The sequence below is a fragment of the Eleutherodactylus coqui genome, chromosome 4 (assembly GCF_035609145.1).
Source record: "Eleutherodactylus coqui strain aEleCoq1 chromosome 4, aEleCoq1.hap1, whole genome shotgun sequence".
Classification (NCBI taxonomy): domain Eukaryota; kingdom Metazoa; phylum Chordata; class Amphibia; order Anura; family Eleutherodactylidae; genus Eleutherodactylus; species Eleutherodactylus coqui.
In genome coordinates this window covers 281,990,897-282,003,020 of record NC_089840.1, presented here as the reverse complement: position 1 = coordinate 282,003,020, position 12,124 = coordinate 281,990,897, and the positions used below count along the sequence as shown (strand labels likewise).

Here is a 12,124-nt window from a genome sequence, read left to right as displayed (position 1 = left end):
GAGGGGTGGGGAGAAGGTGTGTATTGGGGGACCCCACAGTTCTAACCGGTCAATCCATGGAGCTATACTTCGGTATATGGGCGTCCCTCTGCTCTGGATCCCTTTGGGCCGTGTATCCCAAAATCTGGTAACTTTCTTTTATTTTAATCCTGTTTATTTTTAATATACTGCTGAGTGTTTATTGCCTGTATGTCCTTATTCTCCCCATGCAACAACCTTTTTGTATATCTTTATACATGCTATATATTTTGGCACTACTAGATCTTTTGTAGAATAAATCTAGAATTTATCAGTTCAAGTCCTGTCAGTTTTAAAAACGAACCATATTCTCCGAAGATTGTATTAATTATTCATAAATCGAGTTCCAGTGCACCGTTGATCAACTAGTAGTGGCAGTGTTTTATTTCTATGTGTATTGTAGAGTTCTGGAGTGCGTTATAACGGATCAGGTGGATGATTTGAGCCTTCACTTGGCATGCATGCAGGAGTCCAGTAAAGCTGGGTACATATCAGCCTGTATTCTAACCACTTCAAGCTTGGATGTTTGAGGACAGAGGCGGGATCAATCGGCATCGTCCCTTCTACTCTCTTCTCCTGTCCAGTGTGGGAAAAATTGGTTTGCAGTGCAGGGCCAGGCAGATTGCTGTAGCATTGTGGTCGTAGGTGATGGTCGCTTGTCCGCTGTGTACAGCATTCACAGCTTCTACAAATGAATGTATGCAGTCTAAATTCACAAATCTAAAATGATCAAAATCGTAATATAGTATGCTAAGCTAAAAAAAGACAAATATCCAGCCTATTAACCCCCTTCTTCCCTGTTGATCCAGAAGAAGACAAAGAAAAACTTTTGGAACTGTATGAGGTTTCACTAACCGTAATGCAATGGTCACATTTATGGAATACAATTGAACTGCATGAGAGCGACTTTTTCATCTCTAAACATGGCAATGTGAGCTTCCGGTTCTGACGCCATGCTTTATGGTATTTATTTTTGTTACTATTTTTATTGTTGGTTAGTGTTCTAAAGTCTTCCAAAACTTTGCTGTTAAAAAGTAGTTATATAGGGAGCTTTGGTCTCCGTCGGATAGAATTTACTGGGTAATTTAAGGTTGGTGGTTAATGGTTTTCTAGTGGGAGTGGTGTCTTCAAGTATGGAGTCCTCTAAGGGCTCTCTCAGTTTTATAACTCTACAGTATGATCCCTCAGGTGGGAGTTTGTTCTCATTTAGTGAGTAGAATCTCTTTAGTGTCAATTTTCTTACAAAGTAATTAAGGTCTATAAAGAGTTCGAAAAGATCAGGCTCGCTTGATGGACTAAAGGACAAGCCCCTGGATAGTAATTCCACTTCTTTTTTTTTCAAAGTGTATCCAGAGATATTGAATATACCCAATTTTATCTCTTCATCGTTGGAGTTTGTATCTTCCAAATTGTTTTTAGAATTCTGGCGTGTTTTTCTCCCTGTCTATTCACCACTTCTTCTCCTTCTTTTTCTGATCTGTTGTGTGACTGATAAAAGTGAGTAATTTTTGAACATCCCATCGGGTTGTTCCCAATGGTTTTGAGTAGTGTTTTTCCTTTGGGGTTCAGGGACAGCACAGAACTCCGTGTGACCCGGGTGTTGCTTATTAGACCCTCTGTTTCTGAAAGTCGAGGGGTTGTCTCCCCTAAAAAAGATGTTATCGGGGTAGTAACATGATTTGTATTGTTGGTAATCTCAAATGATTAGCTAGTTGGAAGGATAGGATCAATATTAATATTGGTTCTAAGAGGGGTATTTTCCTTACTTCGTAGAAAAATTGATCAAATCTGATTCCTGCGATATTCTCCATAGCTGGTGGTTCTAAACGCATATCTGAATATATTGGGAATTGGGTGGGTTGGTTGAAGAGTTAGTTGGGGATGGTTTATCCAATGGAACTTGTGTTATGTTTTCTCCAGAGGAGTTTGGACTATTAGAAATAATGGAAGGGAATGTGGGTTTTGAAGGTAAATTATTATTTAATGGATTAGAATCATAAGTGTTTTTTTTAGAGTAATTATATCTTCTTCTATTGGCTCTCAGTGCCCTTTCTTGGGTAGGGTTTCTAGGGTATCTGTGCTTCCAAGTAGATTCTCTTGGGATATGTCTAAATAATATTTCAGAATGAAAAGGGTTGTAATGCTATCCATCTAGTCTGGGGGGGCGGAGGGATTAGGCGTAAGACCCCGTTCACAGATCCCAAAAGAGGTAACTAGATGATCATTGTATTGGTACTCATAGGGGTCTGGATATTGGTTGGATCTAGAGTTAGAAAAGGAGGAATTTCTGTTACAGTGATGGGTTCTTTCTGGATGATTATATAATTCAAAAGTATTTCTTCTGTTTTGATAAATGTTGTGTGTTTTTCTATTATCTGCAAATTTGACATGTGGGGTAGCTTTATATTCCCAAGGGAAATATCTTTTTTTCAATTTTTTTGCTTTAGATTCCTCTGTAATTTTTTGATTTTGGATGGAAGACCCATCATAGAGGGTATTTGTTTCACTCACCAGCTACAATATGTCGACAGACAACTACAAAGATTTGTAACAAAACTCCCTGCATATTTGAAGGACACATCTCAATTATTATCCCTATTGCAACAGATCCCTTGGAAAAAAACATACATATGGGTAACTCTTGACGTTTGCTCCCCATATTCTAACATCCCCCATTTACAAGGAATTGAGGCCATTGCCCACTTTTTAGAAAAGGATACTTTAATTCCACCAAAACGAAAACAATTTCTGTTGGACAGTGTGGAATTTATTCTTTACAATAATTATTTTAAATTTAACAACCACTTCTACCTGCAAACAAGGGGGACCGCCATGGGGACCAAATGCGCGCCCTGCTATGCGAACATCTACATGGGCGCATTTGAAGAAAACATCAAAGATCCCCACATCTATTTCTATAGACTATACAATGATGACATCATCTTTCTTTGGGACGACACCATGGGAGAAGTAAAACAATTTATCAAAAATCTGAACCTAAACACATGGGGTTTAGAATTCACTGGCACTTGTAGCATTACGCAAGTTACTTTCTTGGATTTGGACATCTATATTAAGGAAAATAACATTTGCACAAAAACACATTTTAAACAAGTGGATGCCAACAGTTTCCTGGACTTCAGAAGTGGCCATGCGAAAAATGGAAATTAAACGTTCCTTTCGGACAATTCAAACGGATCCGAAGAAACTGTTCTACCCTTGAAACACTTGACGAGCAGGCAAAAATTCTGTATAATAGGTTGAAAGAAAAAAAGGATCCAGAAGCCCTATTAAAAACATCTTATATTAGAGCTAGGCAAGAGGGCGGGCCAATACATACTAATATAATAATAACAAAACAAATGACATCTGAGAAGAATGAAGGTCGCTATGATCTCTGCTCCATCACGAGATATAACTCAAAACAAAGGGAACTGAGGAATATCCTAAATAAACGATGGCATATTCTAAAAGGAGATCCTTTAATCTCAGAAATACTTTCCACCAACCCTAACCTGATCTTTAGGAGGAGCAAGACGTTGGGAAATATTCTAGCTCCATCATGCCATCGCAAATTCCAAAAAAACACTAAAACAAAGGGTCTTCCAATTTTTTCTTCTACTCTGAATACAGGAGCATATAGATGTGGAACCCCTGGCTGCGAATGTTGCGAGAATATATTCCACCGAAGGCAATCAATCAATATGGGAACTGACAGTATACCTTTTCAGATCAAGCAATTTTTGAACTGCGGTTCTGAACATCTGATTTACTTAATTAAATGTCCTTGCCAAAAACAATATGTTGGCCATACAGTAGACACCCTACGAAATCGTATTAACCAACATAGATACAATACCAAAAGAAATTACCTAAAACACACTGTCTCTAAGCACTTTTCCATGTATCACAACTTGGATCCCTCTTCAATGAAAATCACACCGATTAAAAAACATTCCTAAAGGCGAATTCACTAAACTCAGAACTAAGGAGATGTTTTACATTTTTTGTTTTAATACTTTACATCCTCATGGTCTCAATGAGGTACTTGAAAAGATCTAGCTTTCCCTTAATTAATTTTATAGCAGATATATTATCATTTTATATTTAATCTGATTATTACATTGAGGCTACAAGCATATCGATCTATTCATTGACATTTCAGGTATTTATCAACCACTGTTGTTTATTTTTAGGATAATGTTTTAAATGTTTCTTTATAAATTGATAATTTATCTTTTTATATACTGTGAGGGATTAGCGTCAGGATAAGGTAGCCGCCTGGTCATCCATGGCCAGAGACAGTGACACAAGGAAATAAAGTTCTTTAGTCCAGGCTTCGCCTGGGTTTATTTCAGAAAACGAAGTAAAACAGGCCTTAACTCCAGGCCAACAGAAATGAACATCTGCTCGTCTGAGCACTCACTATACATAGATCGGTCCTGACTACTCACTGTCAAAAACCACGGCTTGCTGCGCACAGCCAGTCTGGTCCTCAGACCTGCAGGCCCAGGTTTTTATGAGGCCTATTACCAGCCTCACTTGGCACACGGGAGTGGCCATCTCACCCTTCGCTTTGACCACTCCAGGAAAAGCCGGCCCGGACTATGCGGCTTGGAGCCACTTTGTAAAACTGCACCGTGTCAGTAACTTAGAGACAGTCAGGGATGCGCCAGGTTTTTCCAATGGGATTCATATAGGGCTAACGTGCATATAATCATAGAGCACTCATCTGGTGCCGCGCAGGGAGAATCAGCTGATAATCCCCGCCGACACCGATGTCCAGGAAAGCTTTGTATAAAAATCTTTATTCCCCCATCCGTAGCTTCACGGAAAGCAGCGAAGAATCAGCAAACAAAACGCCCGGTTCGGTGCTTGGTACAATATTCGTATCAGAAAGAAAAATAGCTATCTTTGCGCTCGTTGGGAAAAAGAATTTATTTAGAAATAAAGAGCGACGCGTTTCGGCAAAATATTATCGCCTTTTTCAAGTTCATTTACATTACTACAGAGACATACATATATACAATACTAAATACACACTTAATACAAGCCGGCTGCCTAAGGGCCGATAACAATCAGTGGTGTTTGTTCCGGGGGGCGGGAACGCTCCTCGCAAAGGGTCGTACATGTCACGATAAACGTAACGTATGACGTCAGAACGTTGGTACGTGACATGGAACGCATCTGCGTCCCATGTATTCCAAATCAACTTTATTGACAGCCGGCTGTCAACGCGCAACTCGGCAATTAACTGGCAAATCGTACACCTTGCTAAAATCGGCACGGTTTTGTAGCGGTTTTTCATAGCGTGATGCTGAAAATTAAAAAAATCACAATTAGATAGACAATATTTACAATCTATTATAGAATATAAATAAAAATATATGAATACCAATACTGGTTAGTTAATCCCTAATAGAAATAAAAAAGGAAAGAAAAGAAAAAATAACCATACCGAGATATGATCATAAGATAAAAAATATTTAATTAGACTTACTGCCAATACTGAAAAGTATTAAAAGTTATTTATAAAATGATTCTAGATTTTATTACCTTTTCCAATTAGAAATTTAATGTATCAAAATTAGTCGTCCTAAACAAAAAAGGGATGATGCTAAAATGTTTCCAATACCTCGTTCAGTCCACAAGGGGTTAATGTATTTAAACGATGTATCCAATACATCTCCTTTTTCCTTAGTGTACTGACTGATTTTTCTTCGATATATTCAAGTGGTGTTACTCACATCTCAAAAAAGGTGCACAAAGGTAAGGTCTTTTTTATACTGTTGTCTAGAACCTTTTCTTGTTCTCTGGTATCTCCATACCTAGAGCCACCTCGTGACGCTCTCCCCAGGGATGTTATTTGACCAGCACTATTGGATTCCATCCATTGAATACAATCAAGGTTACTTTTTGCATTCTAGGATTCTTGATGTTTCGGGACACCAGGAGGGTTGTTTGAGAAATTCTTTATATCTCAATAATAATTTAATAACCATTGGAGCGCTATCATTCTGTTTCTTGTTTTGTTTTTACCTACAGAAATATTTATACCAAATATGCAAACAAGAAATTCCATCCGCTTTAGGCTGCCCATCTTCTTGAAAAATGGAGCAAGTTTACCGATTTAGGGCCGGACCCCCGCATAAGGCAAGATTAACGTACAAGAGATCCTAAGCCCCGCCCACATCCGGTCATACCCTGTTTCCCTGAAAAAAAGACATGCCCTAAAAATAAGACATAGCATGATTTTCCAGAATTTTTGAGGATGCAGAAGGATTTTTCAGGCTTTTTGAGGATGCTTGAAATATAAGCCCTACTCCAATATTAAGCCCTGCTAACAATTAAAAAAGTCAATTTAAATAGTGTCCAGGCAGCTATACATGTAAAGAAGTTAAACCTTTTTGAACAAAAATTAATATTAGACGTTGTCTTATTTTTGGGGAAACACGGTAGTAAAGTACTTAGACTACACTGATAAAGCTAAAATACTAAGGATCTTTAAAAGCTACCAGAGCACTCTGGAATTCAAGGGACACAAAGTCTTGATTTTTGCAAACTAATCTGCTGAAGTTCAATGCAAAAGGAAAGCACTCTCCCCTATTGTACAGGAGGCAGATCAAGTTTATGCTGATTTACCCAGCAACCCTGAAGATATACAGCCATGACGGCTCCTATTTCACCTACCAAGACCCTGATTTGGCAGCAATGGACCTTGAAATGCCTCCTTCACCGGTTAACTCACCAGCTCCCATTTCTGACCGGAATTCCCGTCTGGCGGTCAAGGAAATCAAAGGGAAAGGGGACACTAAAAGAGAAAGCCATAACCATTGTCAACAGGTAGACTCTTCAAGTTCTTCTATGCTATCTAAAGAACAATTGCAAGAGATGACCACTACGGAGACATTCGATCTAGCATCATCTCATAAATAATGGACATTATATCATAGTGGTGAGGTGTTGTTTATGTAAGCAAGCCATAAAACCTCTGGGTGGGTCACTGGCTATATGCTTAATGAATCTACCTAAACTAGTCCCTCCCAGCTGTTGGCTGTTGCTTGGTTTTAAAAGTAGTTTCCATTCACTGACACACATATGCTCCCTGTGCTGAATTGTGCCCGAGATTAAGTGTAACATTTATGAAGTTTAACATGGCAGTTCAACAGAGCAAGAAACAGGTGTGCCGCATAAACTGTCTTAAAACCTTGCACTTCCTGATCATCACTACTACTGTAGTCTCTATTCTTATCTTTACTGTTTTCTATTAAACCTATGTCCAACGCTCACCTCTGGTACATTCTATCCATATTAGCCTCTCTCTCCTTTCTTCACCTATGCACAGCTCACATGCACTCTTCACTTTCCTAAAATGACTCAATCTCCCTGAAGCCACAGTGAAACATAACTATCGGCCTTCATAAATCCCCTACCCACCTGCTCCCTCTCGCTATCCTGCTGTTACTAGCCTCAGGGGACATTTCTCCCAATCCTGGCCCACCCTCTGGTGCCTCCAACTATTACCCCCCACCTGCCCCACTGAGTCACCCTTCTAGCCCAACCACTAGTTTGTGCATATCCTCCCTGATTTCCTTTCAATGCTCTGGAACTGCCAGTCAGCATGCAACAAACTCCTTACCATCTATGACTTTTTCACAGCTAAATCCCTAAACCTGCTAGCTCTAACAGAAACGTGGATACAGCAGTCTGACACGGCCTCCCCTGCTGAATTGTCTTACAATGACCTGCAGTTCTCCCATACCCTGAGACCAAAAGACAAGCGAGGTGGAGGAGTAGGCGTTCTTCTCTCCTCGCAAAGCACCCTGCAGGTCATCCCCCTGGTAACCTCACTCACTTTCCCATCATTTGAGGTATAAGCCCTATGACTTTTCTGTCCTCTGTCCATGTAAGAAGCAGTTATCTACCGCCCCCGGGTGCTCTGCTCCTGTTTCTGGTCCACTTTGCCACCTGGCTCCCCCACTTGCTCTCCTCCAAAATCCCAACCCTCATCCTAGGAGACTTCAACATCCCCACTAACGACCCCGTCTCCCCATCTGCCTCTTAGCTTCTCTCACCTCCTCCCTTGGTCTCTCACAACTCGCAGCCTCTCCCACTCACAAGGATGGCAATACTCCTGGATCTGGTCTTCCTCCGTCTCTGCTCTGCTTCCAACTTCACTAACTCACCTCTCCCGCTCTTGGACCATAACCTCCTCTCTTTCTCTGTCAAGCTTCCTAGTATCTCCCTAGACCCTCCTACTTACCATACTTGCAGGAACCTTCAGGCCATTCACACCCAGGTCTTTGCTGAGTGCTTACAGTCCTTTCTGTTCCCTATCTCTCTCCTCTCCTGCCCCAACCTGGCTGCCGCACACTACAACACCGCTCTCAAACATGCCCTGGATGAAGCGGCGCCCTGCGTGACCCAAGTTATCTGATGCAGACCACGGCAGCCCTGGCTCACACCTCAAACGCGCTTCATCCAGCGGTGCTCTAGGTGTGCTGAATGGCTGTGGAGAAAGTCTCAAAAGTCCGCAGACTTTCTCTGTTTCAAATTCATGCTTAGAACCTACAAACTAGCACTCCACCATGCCAAGCAAGTCTACTTCACCTCTCTCGTCTCCTCACTATCTCACGACCCTAAATGACTCTTTGACTCTTTGCACTCCCTTCTCAGCCCAGAATTTCAGACACCAGTAATGGATGTCAGTGCTGAAAAGCTGGCTGCTTACTTCAAAAAGAAAATTGATGACATCCGGCAGTAAATAACCTCCCAATCCCAGACTAGCCCTCATCCTACTCAGATGCCTCTGCCCTATGCCAGTCACTGCACTGGCTGCCTGTCAAATACAGAATAGAATTTAAACTCAGCACCCTCATCCACAAAGCCCTCAACAGCATCGCGCCGCCCTACATTGCCCCTCCTCTCAATTCAGTACACAGCCCGAGCCCTCCGCTCTGCTAACAAAATCAGATTAAGTGCCCCTCAAATTTGAACCTCTCACTAGCACCCCCACCATCCCCCTGTACACCCCTAAACTTACTCCCTCATGTCATCAAGAATCCTAAGCCATGGATTCCAGAGAACCTCTGGAATACCTTTGAAAGATTTTCAATCCCTGACTTACAAACAATCATGCACAAAGAACCCACTTCTATAATAAACACCCTATGCACACAAAAGAAGCTGCAAGAGCTACACATCGCGCACATCTCAAATGTAATCTCAAATTTTAAAAGAGAACATCTCTCAACAAGACCGACAACAGAATTCGAAAGATTAATAAAAAAATAAAATACAGAATCTAGGACAATATCCGACATAACCAAAAACTTTATATCAACCAACAATTTGATTAGACCGACCTTTATCACGTCCTGGGAGAAGGAACTAGAAATAAAAATTTTTAGATGCTGAACTTAAAACGATATTTAAATCCGCCTACGGTATCTCACCATGCGTACGCCTCCAAGAAAACCACTATAAACTCCTATCCAGATGGTATAAGACCCCCGAGTGGCTTTTCACCTATAAACTCTCTGACTCAAACAAGTGTTGGCGCTGTCAAGAGAATGTAGGCTCATACCTTCACATATGGTGGAGTTGCAAGATAATAAAACCCTTCTGGACAGAAATTGAAAAGGAAATTACAATAATTCTCAAGAAAGCCTTCTAGCTATCTCCGGACGTGATAATTCTGAGCAAACCAAATAAGACATTTAACCCTCAAAAAGACAAACTCATCTCTTTTATGTTAGCAGCAGCAAAAGCACTGATCCCCCTATACTGGAGAAGTACAACATGTCCCTCCAAAAAAATGTGGAAAGAAAAGATGGCTCAGATACATCAGTTTGAGGAGATTCTGAGTTGGACAAACTCAACATATGGTCGCCTTGGGTAAGCTACCAATCCAACACCACAACAAGTGATTAGGCTCTGAGATTTTAGAGTTCCCCCTACCGGAACGTAATTAAGCCAAATCATACATGAATATACTATACCCATATAACCCTCAGAGAATGAGGAGCATGAAACACAGACTAGAAGGTTGACCACTCCTCTTAGCCATTAGCCATTAGACAAAACCATATCGCAACCCTATACGAAATAATGGCCCTGAGGCTAAAGTAAGAACTTAGCTCATAAGACAGCGGATCGGCCGCGCCCTCGGAAAGCTGCCTCTCTATTATCCCCCGGCGGAGACGCGGCAATCTATACAGACTTTTCTGGTCTGGTTCAGATTCCGCTAATAATTTTGGCATCCTACAAACGGAGGGCGCGACAACTCGCAAGCAGGGACACGAACAGAGAGGCAAGGTAACTGGTCTCAGGAGCAACAGACCATACGGAACGCAGACAGAAGTTAATAACACAAACAGGGTGGGTCGGAAACTCTGACTCCACCCCGTGGATAATAGCGCCACCCCCCCCTCCCATCCTTTCTCTCCCCATCCTTTACCCTTCCCCACTCCCCTGGTTAATATTCGATTAACATTAGGTAAAGTTATTACAGATTTCCATATGCATGAGTGCGCTTGTGGAAGGTAGGCAGCGGCTCACTCCGGCCCGGCAAATAAAGCCTTTAAGCAAACAAACCTGGGCGGGAGGGACCTGCTGGTACTGGCTTTAGGATATAAATAAAACTTTTGTTTGAGCTGGCTGACAATTTCATAAACAATATATCTGATGTCAAGCTATAATTTTGCAAAGTGCACGTTCAATCTCATGTATACCTTGTATTCTGAAAACTTCTTCAATAAAAAGTGAATTAACAAAAAAAAAAATAAAATTTGAACCTCTCATTCCCGCCTCCAAGACTTGTCCAGAGCAGCACCAGTCCTCTGGAACGTGCTACCCCCAACTATCCGGGCAATCACTGACTCACTAAACTTCAGGCGTGCTCTAAAAACGCACCTCTTCAGGGAAGTATACTGTATACCCTAAACCAAAGCTCTCTGTACTCTACCTGATAACATGCTCCCTGTCCTACCGACTGCAATTCCTGCTAGCTGTAATCAACCGCCACCTTCAGTCATACCGGTTTAGCCACTATATTGCCCAATTTGATTATTGTCTATGTGTATAGCATCCCTCACTCTCCATCTCACCATACTGTGCACATCTCCAGCCCCGTTACCTTTTGGATCACCGCATTATTTGTAGTATGTAAGCTTGTTGGAGCAGGACCCTTGGTAACCGTGGTCTTGTTTTTATTTCCCCTGTCTTGTCAGCGCTGCAGAATATATTGGCGCTACATAAATAAAGATTATCATTCAATAATTATATTTCTATGCTACAGTATTGTTAGCGAGATTTGCTCCCACCCCAAATGTCCTCCACTTGCACTCCACACCAAGAAGCCATTGGTGGGGACAAAATTATATTATTTTGTATAATATTAAAGTGCTGTATCGTGGGACCACCAAGAACGTTCCCTTTTTAAAGGTACAGGCGCGTGGGGGACTCGTGATGTGGCGCTCGATTAACCAATCAGAGCATTAGCTTGCTGGAGATGGGGTACTCAAGCCCTGCTACTAGGAAGAACTATTCTGTCGGCATGCAGGAGGACACGGAAGCCTGCAGCAGTACCGGAGACCAGAGCGAGGAATCCGAACGCTGGCTGTTAGGTAAGTATTATAAGACCCACCCCCAAAAATAAGACACTTTGCCTCTTTTGAGGCAAAAATTTATATAAGACAGTGTCTTATTTTCTGGGAAAAGCTGTAGCATACACCCGCCTGCAACAGCTACGATCAGCGCTAATGCTAATCGCAGCTGTTAACCTTCTAAATGCCCTGATTGTTGTTCACAGGGTTCCAATCAGTTGTCTCAGTAGCTGGAGGCTTTCTGAAAGCCCCAAGGCTGCCATGAAGAAATGCCTATAGTGGCATGCCTGTGTCATGCCTTCACAGATTGCCAGTCAAAATGGGGTATGTATGAACAATCAAACGTCCCCTATGGGGACTAAAAAAAAGAATAATAAGTTAATTTTTATTTTTTTTTAATTTTTGGAAAAAATAGAGGAATTAAAAGTTAAAAAATAAATAAACATTTTCCCATGTTAGTAATAATAATATAAATAAAAGCAGATTTGGTATCGCTGCAT

General features: G+C 41.4%; 1 protein-coding gene across 1 annotated transcript in view; it reads left to right on the top strand.

The window, feature by feature from the left end:
- LOC136624337 (gastrula zinc finger protein XlCGF57.1-like) overlaps positions 1-12,124 on the top strand; it is a 721,853-nt gene that overhangs the window by 21,485 nt on the left and 688,244 nt on the right. The gene's annotated exons all lie outside the window — the stretch shown is intronic.